This window comes from Eleutherodactylus coqui, chromosome 2 (genome assembly GCF_035609145.1).
Source record: "Eleutherodactylus coqui strain aEleCoq1 chromosome 2, aEleCoq1.hap1, whole genome shotgun sequence".
NCBI classification, from domain to species: Eukaryota; Metazoa; Chordata; class Amphibia; order Anura; family Eleutherodactylidae; genus Eleutherodactylus; species Eleutherodactylus coqui.
In genome coordinates, this window is record NC_089838.1 from 90,960,583 (window position 1) to 90,985,784 (window position 25,202).

Sequence of the window (25,202 nt, forward strand, 5' to 3'; positions counted from 1 at the left end):
TTGCCTCTTGCATCAGCCCAAGCGCGTCATAGCCGTTCTGTCTGCAGGCTACTGATGCAAATAAAGAGGAGGAAGATTTCCTTGTCTGTTTTGGCTGTACATTGAGAACTGCCGATGAAATAAGTAAATATCTGATGTTCCATCTGGGGCTCTTCTGAGAAATGGTTTTGCATGGCAAACAGTAACATATTTGTTATGAAGCTAAACAGGGAAATCTGCAATAGCTTAGCTACAGAACTGGGATTTCATTAAATTATAATAAATTGAAATTTATTTTGATAGAATTAAGCTATAATTTACAGTAATGCAGCTCACTATGCAGAGTAAATGAAAGCATCACTTTTCTGCCTGTCGTTGTGGTTGCTATGATACCAAAATTATTATTTTTTAGCTTTTCTATATTTGAAAAATAAAGACCCGTTTTTAGAAAATTATTTGCTCTAGGCATCGTTACATTGAAAGACCCTCCCCTGGCTGACGCCGGCGATTGGCAGCATGGGTCGGGCGTTGGGCCTGTGAGTATCCTGCAGCTGGCAAACTAGGTCCTGCCTCCTCTTCAGCTGCTGCCACTGGCTCAGTTTGGGTAATGCTCGGGGATGCAGGCGGTTGGCTTACATCACTTTCCGATGTGCTTTCTTTTTGTCCAGCAGAAGAAATATTATCAATAGTCCTGCAGGCAAGCAAACCCTAAGGAAAAGAAAAAAAACTCTAGCACATTGAAAGTGGCAGAATAAACATCACATTGTATTAAAAAAATCAATATATCTGCCAACACCGTGACTTTACATACAGGTCTATTAAAATGATGTATTAATTTCCTACACAATGAACACCGTAAGCAAAAATTACACTATTTTGGTCACTGTTTTCAAGAAAAAGCTGTATTAAAAGTGATCAAAATGTTGTCTGCACCTCAAAATGGTATCAATTTCAATCTGCAGGTCATCCCACAATAAATAAGCCATTTTAGGGGGCGGAGCCTGACCACAGAGAGAGATGGCCGCTCGGTGAAGCAGCTCCATCGCCGAGACAGATCTACAGGCACCCCGCTGCAGCTATTCTCACCCGACATGGGCAAACTCAATAAAGACAGGAGCGGAGACCACCTGGGAACACCCCGTCCAGCCCGGGGACAAGCAGACCTGCAGAAATATCTGCGGGAACGAGCCGTTCGCTCTCCCCGCGCCCCAGGCAAAATGGCGCCGGCAGCAGCTACAATACCCCAGACTGCACGAGAGGGTGAGTCATCCTTGGAAGGGGAAGAAGACCAGGGAGTTTCTAGAGGTTTTATAAGAGACCTCATTGCTAGAGACATGAGCCCTGTCCTGGCCGACCTAACAGTCATCAAAGAAGAAATTGGGCACATGGGCAGAAGAGTGGAGGACTTGGAAGGGTCCGCGGCCGCCATTACCTCGCATTCTTTAGAGATCGCACAAGTCCTCAAAACCCAGCACCAGCAGCTAAGTAAAGCCCTACTAATGCAGGAAGACTTGGAGAATCGAAAACGCCGCAGCAATGTCCGTTTAAAGGGGGTCCCCGAGTCTTGGGCGTTGGAAGCCCTCCCTAAAGTCATCCTAGAGATATTCTCCTCGCTGGTTGGCGCAGACAGAGTGGCAGCAATGTCAGTGGAGAGAGTGCACAAGGCCCTACGTCCGCAAACAGCAGCAGGTGACCCCCCAAGAGACTTAATATGTAAATTGCTCGCCTTTCTGGACGCGGTAGCCATACTGGAGGCTGTCAGAAACCACCGGGGCCTACAATATGCAGGGTCGGAGATCCAACTATACCAGGATTTATCCCCCACCACACTGGCAAAACGAAGGCTACTGAGACCCCTGCTCGACGCCCTAAAAGTGAAGAACATTAAATATGCATGGTTGTTCCCCTTTGGCCTGGGGGTGACCCACAGGGGTAAAAGAATCAACATCAGAACGCCAGAAGACTTGCGCAATAGCTGGCATCTCCTAGAGCTGGAGCCCCTGGACATTCCTAACTGGCTCCCTATGCCAGACTTCCCCAACCTGCTTCACTTGCCTACTTCAGAAAATGGGAACGTAGTGACCCACACGAAATCTCCAAAGAATAAGAATAAGAAAAAATCCAGGGAAGACCTTGCAGAAGAAGAAACCTGAAAGCCCACCCTAACGCGACTTTGTTTTAGGACTCGGACTAAAGTGGTGCTACTATTAGGAAAGAAAGCCGAAAGGTCGAACTACCACCCACACCCCTTCCCCGATGTCCAGGACTGTGCGGTTTGCAGAAGGGAGTTCCCCCCTTCAACTTCTCCCACTAACTCTCTCCTGAGAATTTTGGCCCTTTATGACTGCTCAGTGTTGCCCCCTTAAACAAGGGGGCTTGTCTGTCTCACTCTGATCAGGCATACATTGTTCAAAGTTATATCTTAGCTGTATAATTCTGCCTCCACTCAACGGACGTGCATAACCCATAGCACAGATAATGTTCGTATCTCTCACATAAAGTGAGACAAAAGTTTTTTGTTATATTTGTTTGGCTGTCTTGCCCATCCCTTCTACCTACCCCTCCCCTCTCTTCCCTTCCTCCTTTTCCCTCTACTTAACATCCATCACCCTCCTCTTACCTCGGACCAAAACTTCTTACAGGAGTTATCGCCCGGCACCAGCTTAGCATTACCTTGCTCTGTCACGCTGCCCCGACCATCAGAATCCATAGCGTCCACTGACACCCACAATTACTGAACCTAAATACTATTCGCATATACTTATTGTCTTATATTTCAGATAAACGGTGGTTCTCCTCGCCTGGATCTGCATATGGAAGCGCTGAGATGTATGTCCTTTAACGTCTGGGGCCTCAACACACCACGGAAAAGGTATGGAGTCTCTCAACTACTAAAAAAATACAACTCAAAAATACTGCTCACCAAGCAGAATGGCTACATAAACAGATTAAAACCCTCAAGCAGTTTGCCAGTGGAGCGATTCTTCTGGGGGGAGACTGGAACGTAACCCTCTACCCCCTTCTAGATTCCTCAAGGGGCAGATTCCAGGTCTCACAGGGGCGCCTGAGCAAAGTAATTAAGGCCCTAGATGACCTAGGCCTAGTGGACGTCTGGCGTACACTAAACCCCGCGACCAGAGACTATACTCACTACTCCCAACCACACGCGTCTTACCAAAGAATAGACTACATTTTCACCTCCACAAATCTCCTTACACAAGTCGTACGAGCCGATATCGATGTCATCTCAATATCAGACCAGCTCCTATCCACGTAGATGTCAAGATTGCTAACGACGGCCCAAGGGAATGGGTCTGGCGATTGAACGATGAATTACTAGACAAGGAGGAAGATAGAGTAAAGCTCACCAAGCTTATAGAGGAATACTTTCAGCTGAATAGCGAGAGTGGCCTAAGGATCCCCCTAGTATGGGAGGCCCATAAGGCCTACATGAGGGAATCCTTATTGCCCTATGGATCAAACGTAAGAAACAGCAGCACAAGGAAATAGACTCACTACTCACCCAAATCGCGAAATTAGAAAGACTATCCAAACTTTCCCTCTCCAAAAAAAGCTTAGAAGAATTAACAGACAAAAGAAGGGAACTGAATCGCCTACTAAGATCCAGATTTAATAGAAAACATCTATTCCTCAAACAGACCATTTATATCCAGGGAAATAAAGGGAGTAAATACACGACGGCACTTCTCAAAAAAGCCCAAACTAGAAATCACATCAATTCAACATCAAGGACCACACGGGAAAAACAGCGACCAAATCCCAGGATATAGCTAAGGTTTTTCATTCTTTCTACACTAAACTATATAACCTAAGGGACCAAACAACCCTAACAGACCAAGATTTGCTAAAAAATAGAATTAATGCCTTCCTAGCCACATTAAACCTCCCCAGACTGGAAGGAGATTCCACACAATCCCTACTGACACCAGCATCGGACCAAGAGTTAAAAGACCTAATTACATCAAGCCCACCTAGCAAGAGCCCAGGACCGGATGGCTTCTCCGCCATCTATTATAAAACCTTCAAGACGACCCTTATCCCCAGAATGAAATACCTCTTTAATTCACTGCTGCAGGGGGAGGAACTTCCTAAACAATGCCTAGAAGCCCACATCACCCTTATACACAAGGAAAATAAAGATCCAGAATTTTGTGCAAATTATAGACCAATTTCACTCATTAACTTAGATGTGAAATTGTGGGCCAAATTCCTAGTCAAAAGGATGGAGGATCATATACCCAACCTGATCCATAAAGAACAGGCAGGGTTCATTAAGGGTAGGGAGGGGAAAGATAACTGCCATAGGCTACTCCACGCGATAAGGTTCGCACAAACACATAAAATTCCAACAGTGCTTATAGGCACAGACGCTGAAAAAGCGTTTGACCGCGTGAACTGGACATACCTAGAGAGGGTTTTATTTAACTCAACTTCCCAAATCCGTGGGTATCGACGATATTCTCCCTATACAGCAATCCATACACAAGACTAAAGGTTAATGATACCCTCCCACAGGCGTTTGACATTCATAATGGGACGCGCCAGGGGTGCCCGCTCTCCCCGATCCTTTTTGTCCTAGCGCTAGAACCCCTGCTTCAGGAGGTAAGATTACATCCAGAAATTGGGGGGATAACGGTGGGCCACCAAACGCTCTCGACAACCGCATTTGCAGACGATATAATGTTTGTAGTATCCAATCCGATGAAAGGGATCCCAATACTAATCTCGCTACTAGATTCGTTCAGCACAATATCAGACTTCAAAATAAATTACTCAAAATCCACGATACTTAACGTCTCGGTCCCGCCAAAATTCAGCAACATTTTGAAGTCAGTCACCATTTACCTGGAAGGAGAGCTCAATAGATTACCTCGGCATAAAAATTACAAAGAAAGCTGAAAATCTCTATACGACTAACTTTCAACCCCTCCTTCCACATATTAAGAATTTACTTCGCACATATGACCTACCATATTTATCATGGTTCCGGCGAAAAAACATCGTCAAGTCCTACGTCCTTCCCATCATCACATATAAATTACGCATGCTACCGGTCCACATCCCTAAATCCTTCTTTCACACCCTCCGCTCACTACTGTCTAACTAAGTATGGAGACAGAAAAAACCACAAATCGCATACAACCTACTGACCAAGAGGAGAGAGGAGGGGGGGATAGACATGCCCCACATCTTCGACATATACAGATCTATACAGCTTAGCTACTGGCTCGAATTGGTCCACCAAATAAGAGAGCCTCTCATTCAAAAATTAGCGGCAAGTACTCATGGAGACACCATGGTCGAAGATCTATGGTGCCCAACCAAACACCGCTATGTCTCTAATAAGTTCAACCCTTTGCGGAGAGCTCCTCGTGAGACCTGGGACACACTGAGGGCCAGCCTAGCTCCCGATCCCTCCCCAATAGCTCCACTGAGCTCCATATGCAGCCTACTGGGCATCACACCGGACCCGGGTATCAGGAGCATATGGAACAAACTCGCAAGTACTAATCTAGGGGATTTACAATCCCTGATTAGCCAGGGATCCGGGGAAGCCAGTCATCTTTTGACCTCAGACCTACAATTTTTTTTTCTTCACAAAGCACACCTTACCAAATCCATAGAAGAGTTCTTTAGGAAGTATAGATCCACTAGACCTTTAACTCCCTTCGAAAAATTCTTCTCCGAGGGAGCCCCCAAATATAAGCAAACCGCGAATCTCCATAGAAAATTCATTGGCCTATCTACAGGTTATAAGCCAGCGTTGCTAACCTCGTGGGAACGCGAGCTAAACATTTCCTTGACCTTAGAGGACGCTAAACTCATTCTAAGATTGGCCTTCGGCCTCTCACCGTGCATTCTACTTCAAGAATACCATTATAAAGTATTAGCCAGATGGTATCGGACCCCCCCAGTGGCTATTCTCACTTAAGCTAGCCACACACAATAGATGCTGGCGCTGTGAAGCCGAGGTTAGTTCGTACGGACACATCTGGTGGGACTGCCCGGCCATCTCCTCCTTTTGGAGGGAGGTTAAGAACTCTATCAAAAGCATTAGGCCAAATTTCTCATTGTCACCGGAGATAATTTCTCTATGGAAACTCTCATCTTCCTTCCATCCCCTGAAAGACAAATTGATCACCCTCCTCATAGACGCGGCGAAAGCTCTCATTCCGACAATGTGGTTGCAAAAGTCACCCCCTATTGCAGCCCAGTGGAAAGACAAGGTAGACTTAATATATAATTTGGAGGAACTTGCCAGCTGGAAAAGGAATACACACGATAAATTCATAAAGGAGTGGGAGTTGTGGAAGCGTATGCTCTAGACCCCTCACTTAACCCATCACAAGAGGAGTGGACCCATCCCTTTATGGCCCTCCCAGGGGAGTTACCCCCACCCTGCAGAATGATTTTCTCTTCCACTTGAGGGTCCCCCTCTCCTGCTCACCGTGGAGGAGCACCCCGGACGTTGAAGGCGTATCATACGGAGAGCAGTCCATGCTGCTCCCCCTGCAAGGGTGCGAATAACCAAACCCGGTGGCTATCTGGAAACGGAATCTGAGACTAGGAATTTACCCTGTCACTACCCCTCCCCCCCCACTCTTTGCCCTCCCCCCTGACCCAACTCCCTTTACCCCGTGTTGTGAGTCGTAAATGTAAAGTGTAGCATTTTGTTCTGTTTTATTGGACCTTTTAACACCTTGACCTATTGCAGACATTAGGTCCATATTTGTACATCATCCTACATACAGTTCTTTCTGTCTAGCACCCTTCAAGGGGTATTGTATCTGACCCGCAAATGTTCTGGGTCAATTTGCTGTTATTCTAAAAACCCTTCAATAAAGAGTTTATTAAAAAAAATAAAAAATAAGCCACATTTTGTGTTCCATGGGGCCGATACTGAACCCGCTGATCAACTCATTGCTGTAGATAGCGTTAGCTAGAACCTCCATGGTCATACAGAAAGGTGGACAACGTTCACCCTTGCCTGGTACCGTTCCCCACCCAGAAAGCCTCCGACAGTACCCTATTCACCCTTATCCTGGCCGAGGGACCCTGGTACAATGCCATAATCCACTGTTTTATCTGTGGCCCCACTTCGATTCTGTCCAGGGTGGCAGAGATGAAAGGCCAACTCACCCTATCGAATGCCTTTTCGGCATCAATGGCTAGGAGGCATAAGGGACCCTTGATTGTCCTCACCCTGGCTATTAAAGACAATATTTTAATTATATTGTCCCTTCCCTTTTTGCCCGGGACAAAACCCACCTTCTCCCCGTGAATCAGTCGTGGGACCACACTTTGAAGCCTGTTGGTGATAAGTTTTGCAAACATCTTGATGTCCACATTAATCAATGATATCGGCCTATAGCTCCCGCAGGCCGAGAGGTCTTTGCCCAGTTTAGATATGGCCGTAACATGAGTCTCAAGAAGCTTGCAGAGGGGAGGGGTGGCTCCTATTGACGGCATTGAACACCTCCAGCACTATTGGGGAGAGCTCCTCTTTGTATAATTTATAAAATCTGGTGGTGAAACCGTTCCGCCTCAGACTCTTGCCCAGCTTCAAATTTTTTATAATTTCAATCAGTTCCTGGGGAGCAAATTCCAGCTCCAGCTCTCCCGCCTCGGTGGGCGTTAGCCTCCCAGGGGCATGTTCAGCCAGGTACAAATCTATCTCCCTTGTGCGACAAGCCTCACCTGCTTGGGAGTCTGCTTTGATATTGTATAACTTGTTATAATAAACTCTAAACTTTTCTAATATATCTGTGGTGGTGTGCACCAGGTCTCCCCTACTTGACTGAATCTTGGGGACATAGATGAGTGATGCCCTGGTGTGTAGTGTTCTTGCCCAATGCCTACCACACTTATCCCCATATTCAAAAGAACCTCTCTTTAGCATGTCCCTAAGGGCCAGTAAGCGCTGGTTGAGTATCCCCAGGATTTGCTGTCTGATGGATGACATGTCAGCCCAAAGATCATCATTTTGTTTGCATTTATTGGCCATCTCTTTAGACCTCAAAGTAGCCAAAAGACCTAAAAGAGCAGCCGACCTTTTTTTTTTTTAATCTAGTCCCCTGTGAGATCAATACCCCCCTAAAACACATTTCAGACTCCCATTTTACCAGAGCTGGAGTGGGGTCAGTCTGATGAATCGCTTTGAAGTCTTCAATTACTTTTCTGACATCCAAAACACAAATGGGGTCTCTTAGGAGGTTGTCATTGAGTCTCCACGAATGACACCTAGGAACCCCTCCCCAGCCCGAGAGACTCCCAAACACAGGAGAGTGATCAGACCACATGAGATCCCCAGGTAAGCAAGTCGGGGCACAGTCCAGCAAGCTATAGGAGACAGGAGATAATCTATTCTGCTGTAGTAATTTCTCCAATTGCGGTTTTGTAAGTCATCCATGATAGAAAACAACTCTGCTGGGAGTGGGGGTGCAGTTCCCGCGTATGGGAGTCTATAGTCTCAACGACTTTCTCTTGTGCTTCCCTCATAGCCTCAACTCTCTGGCCCATGTGCCGAATCTCCTGTTGCAAAGCGCAACATCTTCTTTACGTGCAGATTCCAACTGGTGGAACAGGGTATCAATATAGTTCTGAGTCGGCATGGCCCTCAGGTGCTCCTTCCAGTCCCATTCATCCCTTTCTTTGTGGACTGAGTTGGAACAAATGGAGGGATTTGAGCTAGCCTGTGGGTTGAGTAGAGGCTGCCCCATTCGGCTATTTGTAACTTTAGCAGAGGCATGAGTCAGTTCGACCATGTTTTCATATGGCCTCCGGCGGTTAGACTCGCTTGCTTCCTGCACATCAATGAGCTTTGCTTTCCGATTATGGTTATCCCTTTGTGGAAGTGGGGCTGGCAGTTGTTTCAAATGTTTTGGTCCGACCAGCTCACTATCAGAATGTCCCCACACTTTGCGCTGCTGGGGCGGCGAGTTTTCTGATGTCATATTGTGGTCTTGGGGAGGGAGGAGGCATGGATCTCTTCTGGGCAATTCTCAGGGCTCTGAGTCTCACCCAAGTGCTCCTGTGTCTCTGGGCTGCTTGGGATCAGTGACTCCTCAGGGAAGGTCCTGCAGCTGCTGCTGCACTCCTTTGTCATCCTCTAGGCTGTGGGGGGCTTGACCACTGGGGGAGAATGTGGGTGGTCCCTCTTTTTCCTAGCACTGCCTGGCTCTACTCTCTTATCCCTGGGACTCTGTGCTTCCCCCTGGATGGGAGGGTGGTGGTGCCCTGTTGAATATTCATATGCCTCTACAAATGTCCCAATAGTGCTTCGGCTGGGCCACCACTTCTTCTCCCCTATGCCTGTCAGCTCACCAGCTGCTTCGAGCTCCTCTAAGACCATTGTTCTGCTAACCTCTTTCTCCTCCTCACCCTGCACCCCCGCGTGAGTTCACTGGGTTTGTCACCTCCTACCTCGGGGGCGATGCTCTTCTCCTAGCTTGGCCTCCTGATAGTGGGCTGGTTCCCACAGCACATGCTTTGGCAGAGCCGCGACTAGTCATCCTGAGCAGCTGTCTCCTCTCCGGCCGTTCCTGATTAGTGTCGAAGCCCACGTGTTCTGCCGGTGGCGCTGCCGGTGCCATCTTGTGTGCAGCTGAGCGGGTCTCCCGGCTAGAGGACCTGTGGAAAAATGCCGTGAGGCTTCCCCCTGCTCCTCCGGGCTAACCTTAGGAGTGCCTCTCCTCTCCCCCTTCACCATGGTGCCAATCAGTCGAGCCTGGGTCATCTAACAGGCAGTGTTTAGCAGGCTGGTAGCGGGAGCTGAGCTGCCGCATGTCCTACTCTTTCATCTACTGGCCACACCCCCTGGATGCACATTTGAATTTTTTTTTTAACCATTTAGGAGATGTATAAATTTAACATTGATCATCAACATTTTGAGGAATATTTTGTTTTCCTGCACCAAGCCAAGATTGCAAAGGCTCATAGGTGTCAGAATGATAGGTATCCTCACAAATAACTCCATTTAAAAAAACTATACGGAGGGGCGTAATGAATATTTTCACCTTATGTTTTTTTTTCTTCAGAAGTTGATGTAATTTAGTGGGGAAGTAATAAAAAAATTCTGATTTTTGCAAATATGTCATTTTAAAGGCAATTTTTTTCTATAATGCACATGAAAATGAGAATTTACACACCAAAATGGATACCTCTGTTTGTCCTGTTTTCAGAAACCTACCCATTGTGGCGCTAATCTTATATCTCTATGCACAATGGGGCCCAAAATGAAAGGAGCAGCCAGTGGTTTTCAAGACAGAAATTTTGCTTGAAGGTTGTTTTAAGCCACATAGCGCACTTGCAGAGCTCTTGAGTGGCCAAAATGATATAGAACCCCCACAAATGACCGTAAAACTACACCACTTAATGAATTCATCTAGGGCTGTACTGCATATTTTGACCCCACAGTTTTTGAATTAATCTAAGCAAAGCAGGAGGTAAAAATTACAATTTTCACTTTTTTGGCAATTGTGTCAGTTTAAAAACAGGGTTTCTTTTGTACAGCACACACATGAATGAAGATATTCACCTCCAAATAGATACGCCTATTTGTCCTGTGTTTAGAAACACATCCTTGGCAGCCCTAATCTACTTATAGAACACATGGCTAGGCTTATAATGGAGGGAACACCCATTGGATTTCAGGGCAGAACTGAATAAATTCCAGGCCCCATTGCTCACTTGTGCAGAAAAAAATTGACTCTCTAAAAATAATCCCCCCATCCACATTTTTGGTGTTTCCTAAATCTTAGATAAAAGTAATAATGTAAACTATGTGGTATGTCCGGAGACAGGAGTAATTATGGAGACCTGGATGAGAGGGGCACATTGGGCAAAAAAAATCGCATATCCCTCCTCCTCCCATGCTTTTTTGGGGGCATTTTTTGGCCTCATCGGCAGGGATGGGGCGTAAAAAGTGGCGCTCTGTGAGGCTTCATAAGGTTGCTGAGGTGTGGCGGTCTCAAACAGAAACTGCACAACAAGCTGCTCCTAGAACTGCAGGAAGGCGAGCGTTCCTGGGGGCTTCATGTAAATAACATATTACAGGTAGCGGTCTGAATAACGCCGGGCTCACACGGCCGGATGTGGAATCCGCTTGCGGAGGCCCACAGCGGATCCCAGCTGTGAGGCCGGCTGTCGTGCTGCGTATGGCTGCATAATGTACTGCGCATAACTGTGCACTCACACAGCTGGTCATGCACAGTACACCTTTTATTGTTTTTATTTCTCATACCATTGCTTAGCGATGACTTGGGTACCTGCAGCCCGTACACAATGTAGTTGTGCATGGGCTTTGGGTGTATCTGTGACCATAGAGCACAATGGGCTCTATGTCACAGATATCCACGATAAAATAAAACAAGCTATGTTCTATATTCTGTAAGTGGATTACATAATTCCAACCTGCTAATTTGAGCGGAATTGTGAAATTCAATACATTTGATAGATCCACATATTACCGCTGATCAAATGCATGCGGAATCTGCAATTTCTATCCAGTCATGTGAGACCAATCTAAGCTAGATCACTGGGGCTGGAGAATGCTCAACAAGGCCACCGGTCCCTGTTCAAGGCTCTTGGTGACTGTTGGTAGCTGGGAGCAAGGAAATTTTAAATTTCCTGGGCTCCCTGCCTCCAGCGCATGTGTCTGACATTTTTCCGGCGGGGCCATGTGCAGAAGCTGGAAAGGTCCATGGAGGATAATTGCGTTGGGGTTCGAATGCGGAGGCCTCCAGTAAGATGTTTCATCTCCCCTCACCAATCACATCGGGGAGGGGAGATGAAACCAACTTTTTAAAACTTTTACATGATCGCCGTTATCGATTGAATAACGGCGATCATGTGACCAAGAACTGCATACCGCACCCTCACCCCCCATCCCGTGACATCTCCAGGCTCTCAGATACCTTTGGTAGCCATTAGCAGGGAGCTTTTAAATCTCCCAGGCAATTCTTCACTTTTACGCATGCATCAGCCATTATGCTGACGGGCGCATGCGCCAAAGCTAGAGTACAGTCTGTGGATAAAGATCCCATCCGGGGGACAAATCCGGGGACCTAAGCTATATAGTTTCATCTACCTTCACAGATACGATCTGTAAGGGGAGAAGAAACTTTAACTTTTTAAACTTTTATCTTTACACTTTTTAACTTTCCATGATCACTGTTATCCAGTGGATAACAGTGACCATGTGACCGGGTACCGCATACAGCAGTCCCCGTTGACATCTCCCTGCACTTGGCTATCTTTGACAGCCAGATGCAGGGGAATTTTATATTTGTCGGGCTCTCCGGCCTTCAGCACATGTGCAGGCGGCATGGGCAGATTGTCACAGGACATCACGGAGGACGGCGGTGAGTATTTTTTCCTCCCTTCATGGATCAGATTCATGAGGGTAGGTGAAACTTTAACCTTATTTTAACTTTTTTTTCACCTTTGCTGGATAATGGCGATCATGGGCCCGAGTACTGCTCATCACGGTTACCGGTGACATCTCCTGGCTCCCGGCTACCATCAGGAGCCAGGAGATTTCAAATTTGACGGGGCTTCTAGCCTTCTGTGCATGCAGCTGATGTAATGCTATTTTGCGTGCATGTGCAGAAGGCCGGCAGCAGGTCATGGAGGACAAGATTATGGCAGGACACCATTGAGGACGGGGTTGAGTATTCTCAGCTTCTCCCATTGATCCAATCCATGAGGGCAGCTGAGTCTTTAACTTTATAAAAACTTTTTTGCACTTTAATGCTGAATGGGGGCTCCCTGCAACCCCCCATGACAGCTTCATGTTGTCAGCTACCTCCAGGAACTGACATCATGAAGCTATCACTTCCATAGCCCACGTGGCTTTAATCCCCACAGGAAGCATGTTTTTACATCCTCGGAAATTAAAACCCACTTAGCTAGGACGTAAAAACACTATGGGGTGGTTACTAAGGGGTTACTGCACGTTTAGAGGTTAAAAACCCTGCATCCTGAAAGGGCTGTGTCTGATTGGCTGAGCGCTCAGCCAATCACAGGCAGTGCTCAGCCATTCAGTGATTGACAGCTGAGTGCTGCCTGTAATTGGCCACAGCACTCAGCCAATCACTGGCAGCGCTTAGCCACTCATTGAAATGAATAAATGGCTCAGTGCTCAGCCAATCAGGCACAGCCCTTTCAGGAGGCGGGAATTTTAAATCCCCACCTGCTGAAAGAGCTTCAGTACAGTGCAGGGGAGACAATCGACTAACATGCCGAGCTCTGACAGCGACAGAGAGGTGAGCATATATACTTTTTTACACACGCTAGGGATGATTTTCAGGGAAGGGCTTTTCTTTAAAGCCCTTCCACAAAAATTAGTGCATTGGTTGCCTGCTTCCCATTGCTTTCAATGGGGCTGCCAGCAGCAACAGCCCCATTGAAAGCGATCGGAGAATATTGCGTTCCTTTGCCACAACTGTCATAGTGTTCAGTGATGAGGGGACTCCCCATGGGGAATATTTATATGCAGCAAGGACATTCCAAGCACGCGGATGTCGTATCTTTTGCAGGTGCACGAATTTGCATGCATGTGAACGAAGCCTTAGACTTAGATGCTTATGCTGTAGGACCATTTTAAACAATATAATAAAGTTTCTGATAAACTGATGCAAGAGGGCAGGTAGAAACACCACATCCCAAACCTGCAGGCAGCCGGACACCCTGTATTCGCTCTTATTGCTTGTGCAAGAATAGTACTAAGCAGTCACCCCCCCAATATACGGAAGTTGTGTGAGTGGCTGTTCATCAGTACCTTCCCCTGTGCAAATTGCTGCTCCATTTGGCAGTCTGGCCGTCTGTATGTTTGGGATGTGGTGTTTCTACCTGCCCTCTTGTATCAGTAAGTATATGGCAGCTTATGTGATATTTTTGTGTGTTTATATTTCCCTTTTCTGTGATTTTTTTTTTTTTTTTTTGAATATTAGATCTTTATTTTGGGATTCCAGACATCATTCTTGTATGACATAGAATGTTTACAGTTAGTTAACAATTATAAAGTATCATACTTGCTATGTATGTCATCTATTGGACAACTCCCATTTTTTTCAATACTTATGGTACATATAACATATGTATAACTGTAATGTTATTAAAACAAACATTTCTCAAAGTGAACATTTGGCATTTCAGTAGGGTCTCAATTAAGTTATTTCCACAGTCCCCATATCTACTTGTGTTTTTCTAAAGAGCTATCTCTCGACGCCAACCACTTCTCAAATATACGGTGTTCGGCCATACGGTCTTTGAATTCACCGAATATAGAGGGGGGGGGGGGGAGGGCGACCTCCAATGTCTAGGGACTTAGCTGCCATCAAGGCGTGAGCCAGCAAGTATCTGGTGTTGGGAGGATATTTATTTAATTCAACCAATAATAAAATTAGCTTTTCTTACTATGTGGGTTTTTGAAACTTTGTTGAGGAGGTTTAGGATAGGTCCCCAGAAGTTCTTTAGCTTGGGGCATGCCCAGAATATGTGGGTGAGTGTGCCTTTTTGGCCGCAGTCTCTCCAACATTTGTCGTTATTGTGCCGGAATCTAGCGGCTAGTAAACACGGAGTGTAATACCATCTTAAGTTTATTTTCAGTTGTGTTTCCAGGATGCCCAGTCCCTTGGTGGAGCCACATGCGGTTTTAAAATTTTTTCCTCATATTTCAATTGGTATGTCTTCACCTATTTTTTTTTTTTTCAAGCTTAGCATATGTGTTTTTTTGATTAGGTTATTATTGCCAGTTAGGATGTTATAAAAATATCTAGTATCTGATTTCCCTGTCAGGGGACTTGTGATTTTTTTCAAGAACCGTGGCTGGGATTGTTATTTTATGTATAGGGGATTTTTTTTAGAAAGGCCGCAATTCTTGTATAGTTGAAAAGGTCTTTTTGTGCTAGGTTAAATTCTGAGCTTATGACCTCAAAGGGTTTCATCCCCCTTTCTGTCGTTAGATCGTCTAGTTTTTTTATTCCCTTTTTTTCCCAAGCTTCAAGTTTTAGATCAGATATGAACAAACTCAGTATCTCGAGTGGAAAATTAGGTTTTTTGTAAGTGTCATATGTAGCCAATTTCCCCGGAAACTGCTTCCAGGTTTCCATGAAAAGCTGTCACCATAGGGGGTGGGTTTTTTAAGATGATTTTTAGGTCTGGGAGTTTTGACTTTGCTACAAGTGATGCTGTGAGTAGTAATAAATTCCCCTTGGGAGAATTAGTGATGGATGTTTCCATGCCTACCCAGGCATTGTATTGTCAGTTTTTACCCAGTTCCTGGTTTGGTTTGGGATAGTGGTTTTGAAATATTTTTCTAAGTTGGGAATGTCCATGCCTCCTTTCCTGCAGTGTAGAGCTAGAATCAGTAAAGCCATTCGCGGTTTATTGCCCCGCCAAACAAAACTAGTTAGTTGTCTTTGTAAATTTTTGAAAGTTTTTTTTGAAATGGGGATTGGTAATACTCTAAAATGGTATAGTATCTTTGGTAGAATTTTCATTTTGTATGTCATGATCCTACCAAGCCAAGATAGATTTATACCTGACAGGTAGTCGAGTTCTTTTTGAATTGTTTCTAAGAGTGGTGTGAAGTTTGTTTCTTCTAGTTTAGTAATGATTGCTGACATTATTGTACCTAGATATGGGATACCATCTGTCTTCCATTTGAAAGAAAATTCTGATTGAATTGTATGTTTTAGATCCTTTGGGAGATTTATGCTTAATATTACTGATTTGATAACATTAAGTTTGTAATATGAGATTTTAGTGAACTGCCCTAGAATCTGGTATGCCACTCTCAAAGATTCGAGGGGGTGGGACATTGTAAGAATGATGTCATCGGTGAATAGGCCGATTTTATGTTGACAGGAGTTTTGAGGGACTCCTCTTGTTTCGAGGAAGGATCTAATTAATTTGGCTAATTGCTCCACCATGAGAATATACAGGATTGGAGAGAGCGGGCATCCCTGGCGTGTACCGTTTGTTATTAAAAACTTGTCAGAGAGAACACCATCTATTAACACTTTAGCAGTAGGGTAGGAGTACAGGACCCGGACGGCGCAGATCATACCCTCCCCAAAACCGAATTTGGCTAGTGTTTGAAAAGCATATGCCCAGTGGACCCTATCAAAAGCTTTTTATGCATCTAAAGCTACCATAATTGTTGGAGACCCAGATATTTTTGAAGAGTGGATAAGATTGAGAAGTTTCCTCGCACCATCCGAGGCCTGCCGCCCCTTTACAAAACCGACCTGGTCAGAGTGCACAACACCCGGCAAGATGTCAAGTATTCTGTTTGCTAATATTTTTGTGTAAATTTTGACATCTGTGTTGAGCAGAGATATCGGTCTAAAATTTGCTGGATCGTTTGGTTCCTTGCCGGGTTTGGGTAGCACCACCACAGTGGCTTGGAGCATTTCTTCGGGGAAGGTTCCCTTTATCATAGCTGAGTTAAGAGTTTTTTCCAGAAGGGTCCCGAGAACAGTTTATAATATTCAGACGAAAAGCCATCCGGCCCAGGGGCTTTCTGGCACTTCATAGAGGAGATTGTTTCCGTCACCTCAGTTATTGTTATTGGGCGATCTAATATGTCCACTTGTGATACGTCCAATGATGGAAGTTTAATTTTGTTCAAGAATTTTTCTATATCAGCGGCTGTGGGATGGACAAGTTGGGGGTCTTTTTTTAGATTGTATAAATTACTATAGAAGAAGCGAAATGTTTCCAATATTTGCTTTGGGTGGGATATTTTATATTCCTTGCTTTTTGAGCTCCAGATATGCGGAATGCTATACGGCCATTAACACCCAGGACTTTGCTGAATCCCTACAGTCCTCTCTGTCCCCTATCTCTCTCCTCGCCTGCCCCAACCTGGCTGCCGCTCACTACAACACCGTTCTCAAACATGCCCTGGATAAAGCGACGCCCCCCAGGACCCGAGCCATCCGATGTAGAACGCGGCAACCCTGGCTCACTCCTCAAACGCGCTTCATCTGGCGGTGCTATAGAAGTGCTGAACGGCTGTGGAGGAAATCGCAAACGTCCGCAGACTTCCTCCACTACAAATTCATGCTCAGAACCTACAACCTCGCCCTCCACCACGCCAAACAAGTCTATTTCACCTCTCTAGTCTCTTCACCATCGTACAACCCTAAACGTCTCTTTGATACTTTTCACTCCCTTCTCAGCCCTAAACCGCAGCCCTGGTAATGGATCTCAGTGCTGAAGAGCTGGCTGCTTACTTCAAAAAGAAAATTGATGACATCTGTCAGGAAATAACTTCCCAATCCCAGACTAACCCAGACCCTAGTCGTGTCAGCACTGCATCTAGCTCCTGCTCACTGTCTGTACTCAGACCAGCAACAGAGGAAGAAGTCTCCAAATTGCTCTTCTCTGCTCACCCCACCACCTGCGCTAGCGACCCCCTCCCCTCACACCTCCTCCGTTCCTTCTCCCCGGTGGACATCTCCCATCTCACCACTATATTCAACCTCTCTCTGACCTCTGGCATCTTTCCCTCTTCCTTCAAACATACCATCATATCCCCACTGCTAAAGAAGCTGACTCTGGACGCAACTGATGCTGCCAACTACTGCCCCACTCAAACCTCCCCTTCATCTCCAAACTACTAGAACGCCTGGTTTACTCCCGCCTTGTAAGCTACCTATCAGAGCACTCTCTCCTAGACCCCCTACAGTCTGGCTTCCGACCTCAACACTCGACAGAAACTGCCCTTAAAAGGGTATCCAATGACCTACTGACAGCCAAATCGAGGGGCGATTACTCCCTACTGATCCTCCTCGACCTTTCCGCAGCATTTGACAGTGTTGACCACAAACTCCTCCTCAGTATGCTACGCTCCATTGGCCTAAAGGACACTGCTCTCTCCTGGTTCTCCTCCTACCTATCCGACCGCTCTTTCAGTGTCTCCTTTGCTGGCTCCACCTCCCCTCCTCTTCCCGTTGCTGTTGGGGGTCACCCAGGGCTTGGTCCTCGGCCCCCTTCTTTTCTCTAGCTTCACAGCCCCTATTGGACAAACCATCAGGAGATTTGGCCTCCAATACCACCTGTATGCTGACGACACCCAGCTATACACCTCTTCCCGTGACATACCTGCACCTTTACTCCAAAACATCACCGACTGTCTGTCTGCTGTCTCTAACACCATGTCCTCTCTCTACCTAAACCTCTCTAAAACTGACTTACTGGCATTTCCACCCTCCACTAACCGACCTCATCCTGACATCTCCATCTCAGTGTGTGGCGCCACCATAACTCCTAGACAACATGCCCGCTGCCTCGGGGTCATATTCGATTCTGACCTCTCTTTTACCCCCTACATCAAATCTCTCGCCCGAAAATGTCAGCTGCACCTCAAGAACATCGCAAGAATCCACTCTTTTCTCACTGTGGACACGTTAAAAACGCTTACTGTTGCCCTCATCCACTTCCGGCTCGATTATTGCAACTCGTTGCTGATCGCCCTCCCCTGCACCAGACTCTACCCTCTCCAATCCATCCTGAATGCGGCAGCCAGGCTCATATTCCTGTCCAGCCGCTACTCGGACGCCTCTGCCCTGTGCCAGTCACTGTACTGGCTGCCTGTTAAATACAGAATTAATTTTAAACTCGCTACCTTCATCCACAAAGCCCTCCACAGCACAGCACCACCCTATATCGCCTCTCTCATCTCAATCCATTAACCAGCCCAGGCTCTCCGCTCTGCTATTGAAACCAGACTGAGCGCCCCTTTAATTCGAACTTCTCATTCCCACCTCCAACAAACCCCTTTGTACGCCGCCTGATAACATGCTCCCTGACCTATTGACTGCAATCCCTGCTAGCCATCATAAACCGGTCCTGCAGTCATACTGTTTCCGCCATCACACGGCTAAATGTCTGAACATTGTCTATGTGTATAACATCACTCACTCTCCACCTCGCCATATCGTGCACATCTCCACCCCTTTACCTTCTGTATCACCCCACTATTCGTAGTATGTAAGCTCATTGGAGCAGGACCCTCACCCCTATTGTTTCCATCAACTGATTACTATGTAACCGTGGTTCTGTAATGTTTGTATTGTCTTTCTGTATCCCCCCTGTCTATGTAAGTGCTGCGAATATGTTGGCGCTATACAAATAAAGTTTTTTATTATTATTATTATTAGCTTTACCTGTTTTCTTTTTTTTATCAAATTAGCCCTCCATTTCGAGGGTTTGTTTAGGGAGGTGTAGATGTTGGCTCGGTGGAAAGTTACTTCTCTATCGAAATCGCCCTGTAGTACTCTGCGCAACTCTAGTCTTGTTTTAAATAGGTCATCATAAAGTTGTTGAGTTGCGGAGACTTCTATCTGACTCTCTAGAGCTTGAATTTTTGACATTAGTATTTCAGTATTTTTTAAGTTTTCCTTTCTATATCTGGCTCCCATTTTTATAAGGATGCCTCTTATGTAGGCTTTGTGAGCCGCCCAGAGCACCTCAGGACTAACATCAGGTGTGTCGTTTAAGGAGAAGTAGTCATTTAGAGCAGCTTGTATATCCCTGCGGAATATAGGTATTTTCATTAAATAGGTATTATTTCTCCATATTTTGTTAGTTTGTCGGTTGCCCTCAAAAGCCAAGGATGTCATTATTGGGGCGTGGTCTGACCAGGTTATTGTGCCTATTTCAGCCTTGATTACCAAGGCTATAAGTGATTTGTCTACTAGGCAGAGATCAATGCGAGAGAAGGACCTGTGACGTGACGAAAAAAAGGAGTAGTCCCTGGCAGAAGCATTGAGACTAGAGATGAGCGAGCACCAAAATGCTCGGGTGCTCGTTACTCGGGACGAAATTATCGCGATGCTCGAGGGTTCGTTTCGAGTAACGAACCCCATTGAAGTCAATGGGCGACCCGAGCATTTTTGTATATCGCCGATGCTCGCTAAGGTTTTCATTTGTGAAAATCTGGGCAATTCAAGAAAGTGATGGAAACGACACAGCAACGGATAGGGCAGGCGAGGGGCTACATGTTGGGCTGCATCTCAAGTTCCCATGTCCCACTATTAAGCCACAATACCGGCAAGAGTGGGCCACCCCCCTCCCAAAAACTTTTACTTCTGAAAAGCCCTCATTAGCAATGCATACCTTAGCTAAGCACCACACTATCTCCAACAAAGCACAATCACTGCCTGCATGACACTCCGCTGCCACTTCTCCTGGGTTACATGCTGCTCAACACCCCCCCCCCCGCACGACCCAGTGTCCACAGCGCACACCAAACTGTCCCTGCGCAGCCTTCAGCTGCCCTCATGCCACGCCACACTCATGTCTATTTATAGGTGCGTCTGCCATGAGGAGGAACCGCAGGCACACACTGCAGAGGGGTGGCACGGCTAGGCAGCGACCCTCTTTAAAAGGGGCGGGGCGATAGCCCACAATGCTGTACAGAAGCAATGAGAAATCCAATCCTGTGCCACCTCCATCTGGAGCTGCACACGTGGGCATAGCAATGGGGAACCTATGTGCCACACACTATTCATTCTGTCAAGGTGTCTGCATGCTCCAGTCAGACTGTGTTTTTTTATAAATAGTCACAGCCAGGTACAACTCCGCAATGGGAATTCCGTGTGCACCCACAGCATGGGTGGCTCCCTGGAACCCACCGGCGGTACATAAATATATCCCATTGCATTGCCCATCACAGCTGAGGTAATGTCATGCTTAATGCAGGTGGGCTTCGGCCCACACTGCATGCCCCAGTCAGACCGGGGTTCTTTAGAAGTGGACACATGCAGTTACAAGTCCGTGTGGACCCACGGGATGGGTGGCTCCCTGGAACCCACCGGCGGTACATAAATATATCCAATTGCAGTGCCCAACACAGCTGATGTAGCGTCAGCTGTAATGCAGGTGGGCTAAAAATTAATTGGATTACACTGTAGGCGAGGGCCCCCAAAAATTGGTGTACCAACAGTACTAATGTACCTGAGAAAAATTGCCCATGCCCAACCAAGAGGGCAGGTGAAACCCATTAATCGCTTTGGTTTATGTGGCTTAATTGGTAACTAGGCCTGGAGGCAGCCCAGTTAAAATAAAAATTGGTTGAGGTGAAAGTTTCAACGTTTTAATGAGCATTGAAACGTATAAAAATTGTCTAGAAAAATTATATGACTGAGCCTTGTGGGCCTAAGAAAAATTGCCCGTTCGGTGTGATTATGTGAGGTTTCAGGAGGAGGAGCAGGAGGAGAAATATTATACACAGATTGATGAAGCAAAAAGGTCCCCGTTTTTGATGGTGATAGAGAACGATGCTTCCATCTGCGGGTGCAGCCTACGTATTGCTTAGGTATCGCTGCTGTCCGCTGGTGAAGAAGAGAAGTCTGGGGAAATCCAGGCTTTGTTCATCTTGATGAGTGTAAGCCTGTCGGCACTGTTGGTTGGCAGGCGGGTACGCTTATCCGTGATGATTCCCCCAGCCGCACTAAACACCCTCTCTGACAAGACGCTAGCCGCAGGACAAGCAAGCACCTCTAGGGCATACAGCGCGAGTTTAGGCCACGTGTCCAGCTTCGACACCCAGTAGTTGTAGGAGGCAGAGGCCTCACCGAGGACGGTCGTGCGATCGGCTACGTACTCCCTCACCATCCTTTTACAGTGCTCCCGCCAACTCAGCCTTGACTGGGGACCGGTGACACAGTCTTGCTGGGGAGCCAGAAAGCTGGCAAAGGCCTTGGATAAGGGTCCCCTGCCTGCGCTGTACATGCTGCCTGATCTCTGCACCTCCCCTGCTACCTGGCCCTCGGAACTGCGCCTTCGGCCACTACCGCTGTCGGATGGGAATTTTACCATCAGCTTGTCCGCCAGGGTCCTGTGGTATAGCAACACTCTCGAACCCCTTTCCTCTTCGGGAATGAGACTGGGAAGGTTCTCCTTATAGCGTGGGTCGAGCAGTGTGTACACCCAGTAATCCGTAGTGGCCAGAATGCGTTGAATGCGAGGGTCACGAGAAAGGCATCCTAACATGAAGTCAGCCATGTGTGCCAGGGTACCTGTACGCAACACATGGCTGTCCGCACTAGGAAGATCACTTTCAGGATCCTCCTCCTCCTCCTCCTCCTCCTCCTCCTCCTCCTCCTCCTCCTCCTCCTCTTCCTCCTCAGGCCATACACGCTGAAATGATGACAGGCAAGCAGCATGGGTACCGTCAGCAGTGGGCCAAGCTGTCTCTTCCCCCTCCTCCTCATCCTCCTCCTCCTGAACGCGCTGAGATATAGACAGGAGGATGCTCTGACTACTCTGAAGTTTACCATCAGTTTGTCCACCAGCGTCCTGTGGTATAGCATTAATCTGGTACCCCTTTCCTCTTCGGGAATGAGAGTGGAAAGGTTCTCCTTATACCGTGGGTCGAGCAGTGTGTACACCCAGTAATCCGTAGTGGCCAGAATGCGTGTAACGTGAGGGTCACGGGAAAAAAGGCATCCTAACATGAAGTCAGCCATGTGTTCCAGGGTACCTGTACGCAACACATGGCTGTCCTCACTAGGAAGATCACTTTCAGGATCCTCCTCCTCCTCTGGCCATACACGCTGAAAGGATGACAGGCAAGCAGCATGTGTACCCTCAGCAGTGGGCCAAGCTGTCTCTTTCCCCTCCTCCTCATGCTCCTCCCCCTCCCCCTCAACGCACTGAGATATAGACATGATGGTGCTCTGACTATCCAGCGACATACTGTCTTTCCCCGCCTCCGTTTCCGAGTGCAAAGCGTCTGCCTTTATGCATTGCAGGGAACTTCTCAAGAGGCATAGCAGAGGAATGGTGATGCTAATGATTGCAGCATCCCCGCTCAGCATCTGGGTAGACTCCTCAAAGTTTCCAAGGACCTGGCAGATAACTGCCAACCAGGCCCACTCTTCTGTAAAGAATTGAGGAGGCTGACTCCCACTACGCCGCCCATGTTGGAGTTGGTATTCCACAATAGCTCTACGCTGATCATAGAGCCTGGCCACCATGTGGAGCATAGAGTTCCACCGTGTGGGCACGTCGCACAGCAATCGGTGCACTGGCAGATTAAACCGATGTTGCAGGGTCCGTAGGGTGGCAGCGTCCGTCTTGGAGTTGCGGAAATGTGCGCTGACCCGGCGCACCTTTTTCGAGCACGTATGACAAGTGTGGGTAGCTTTTCAGAAACCGCTGAACCACCAAATTAAAGACATGGGCCAGGCATGGCACGTGCGTGAGGCTGCCGAGCTGCAGAGCCGCCACCAGCTTACGGCCGTTGTCACACACGACCATGCCTGATTGGAGGCTCAGCGGCGCAAGCCAGCGGTCGGTCTGCTCTGTCAGACCCTGCAGCAGTTTGTGGGCCGTGTGCCTCTTCTCTCCTAAGCTGAGTAGTTTCAGCACGGCCTGCTGATGCTTGCCCAACGCTGTGCTGCCATGCTGCGCGACACCGACTGCTGGTGATGTGCTGCTGCTGCTGACACATCTTGATTGCGAGACAGAGGTTGCGTAGGAGGAGGAGGAGGGTGGTTTAGTGGAGGAAGCATACACCGCCGCAGATACCACCACCGAGCTGGGGCCCGCAATTCTGGGGTGGGTAGTGGGTAGGACGTGAGCGGTCCCAGGCTCTGACTCGGTCCCAGGCTCCACTAAATTCAAAACAATCCAATTGCAGGAATACAGCTTATTGTGGAAAAAACTTGCTTTTTATTTTCTTTATGGTGCTTGAATAATACAGAGAACCTTAAAAAGGTTTAGTGAAAATAAGTGAATTAAAAACATATGTGCAATTAACCCATGGCAATCTGCTATTTCAATTACCAAAACCTGTCCCTCCTGCAGGAACTTGTCTTGGTTTCTACATATATGCATAGTATATCCAACAATACATAAACATGAACATTTATCTATAATATGCTCCACTTAATAACATGAGATATGAATCAATATGACATCGTTACAGAAGCAAGAAAAAATAATGAATAAAAATAAAAATAAAACAATGAAGAAATGAAAAGGACTTTCCAGCAGCAGCACAGAAATTAGACACAAATTGTTAATATGAGGTAATGCAAGTAGCAACATATTATAATTAATAACAGTACATTATATGTTATTGGCCAAGTAGGATTATGTTGGGATTAATAACTATTTTTTAATGAACAGTATCCACTGTAACTAATAAATGTATAAAAGGTCTGTTTTATAATTCATTCCTTTCGGGAATCTTGTGTTTAAGTTTAATATCCAAAACGCTTCCCTTTTAAACACTTTATCCGGGTTATTCAAGCACCATAAAGAAAATAAAAAGCAAGTTTTTTCCACAATAAGCTGTATTCCTGCAATTGGATTGTTTTACGTTTATTCAGAGCCAGAAGTAGCTGGATGGCAACAGCTTGTGAGTATACTTGCCTGCGGAACTGAGGCTTGCAGCACATGAAGATAAGGTGGGACTTTTGTTTTTTGTCCACTAAATTCACCCAATCTGCCGTCAGGGAGATACAGTGGTCCTGCCCGCCTGGACCTTGGCAGTAACCGCGTTGGTGAGGGCGCATACAATGTTGCGGGAGATGTGGTCGTGCAGGGCTGGGACGGCACATCGGGAAAAGTAGTGGCGACTGGGAACCGAGTAGCGTGGGGCCGCCGCCGCCATCATGTTTTTGAAAGCCTCCGTTTCCACAAGCCTATACGGTAGCATCTCCAGGCTGATCAATTTGGCTATGTGCACGTTTAACGCTTGAGCGTACGGGTGCGTGGCGGCGTACTTGTGCTTGCGCTCAAACAGTTGCGCTAGCGACGGCTGATTGCTGCGCTGAGAGACATTGCTGGATGGGGCCGAGGACAGCGGAGGTGAGCGTGTGCGTGCAGGCTGGGAGACGGTCATGCCTGTGTCCTGAGAGGGGGGTTGGATCTCAGTGGCAAGTTGGGGCACAGGGGGAGAGGCAGTGGTGCAAACCGGAGGTGGTGAACGACCTTCGTCCCACCTTGTGGGGTGCTTGGCCATCATATGCCTGCGCATGCTGGTGGTATTACGAGTAGAGCAGAAACAGACTGCTGTAATTAAATGTGCCGCTCATTGGCCTGTGGTTGGAGGCTGACTTCGCTTATGGAACGCACAGCAGAGCCAGCAAACAATTATGCGCAAGCCTGTAGTCAGACCTAGGTGTGTATGACTGACCTACTGGAATTCACAGGGCAGAACCAGTCAAGTGGCCAAA

At 47.0% G+C, this 25,202-nt stretch overlaps 1 long non-coding RNA gene across 1 annotated transcript in view; it reads left to right on the forward strand.

Moving 5' to 3' along the window:
* Positions 1-25,202, forward strand: part of LOC136611530 (uncharacterized) — a 168,775-nt gene that overhangs the window by 48,539 nt on the left and 95,034 nt on the right. Inside the window, exon 2 of the long non-coding RNA XR_010790290.1 lies at positions 2,760-2,851. This is a non-coding gene — a long non-coding RNA (uncharacterized lncRNA). The remainder of the gene's footprint in view (positions 1-2,759; positions 2,852-25,202) is intronic.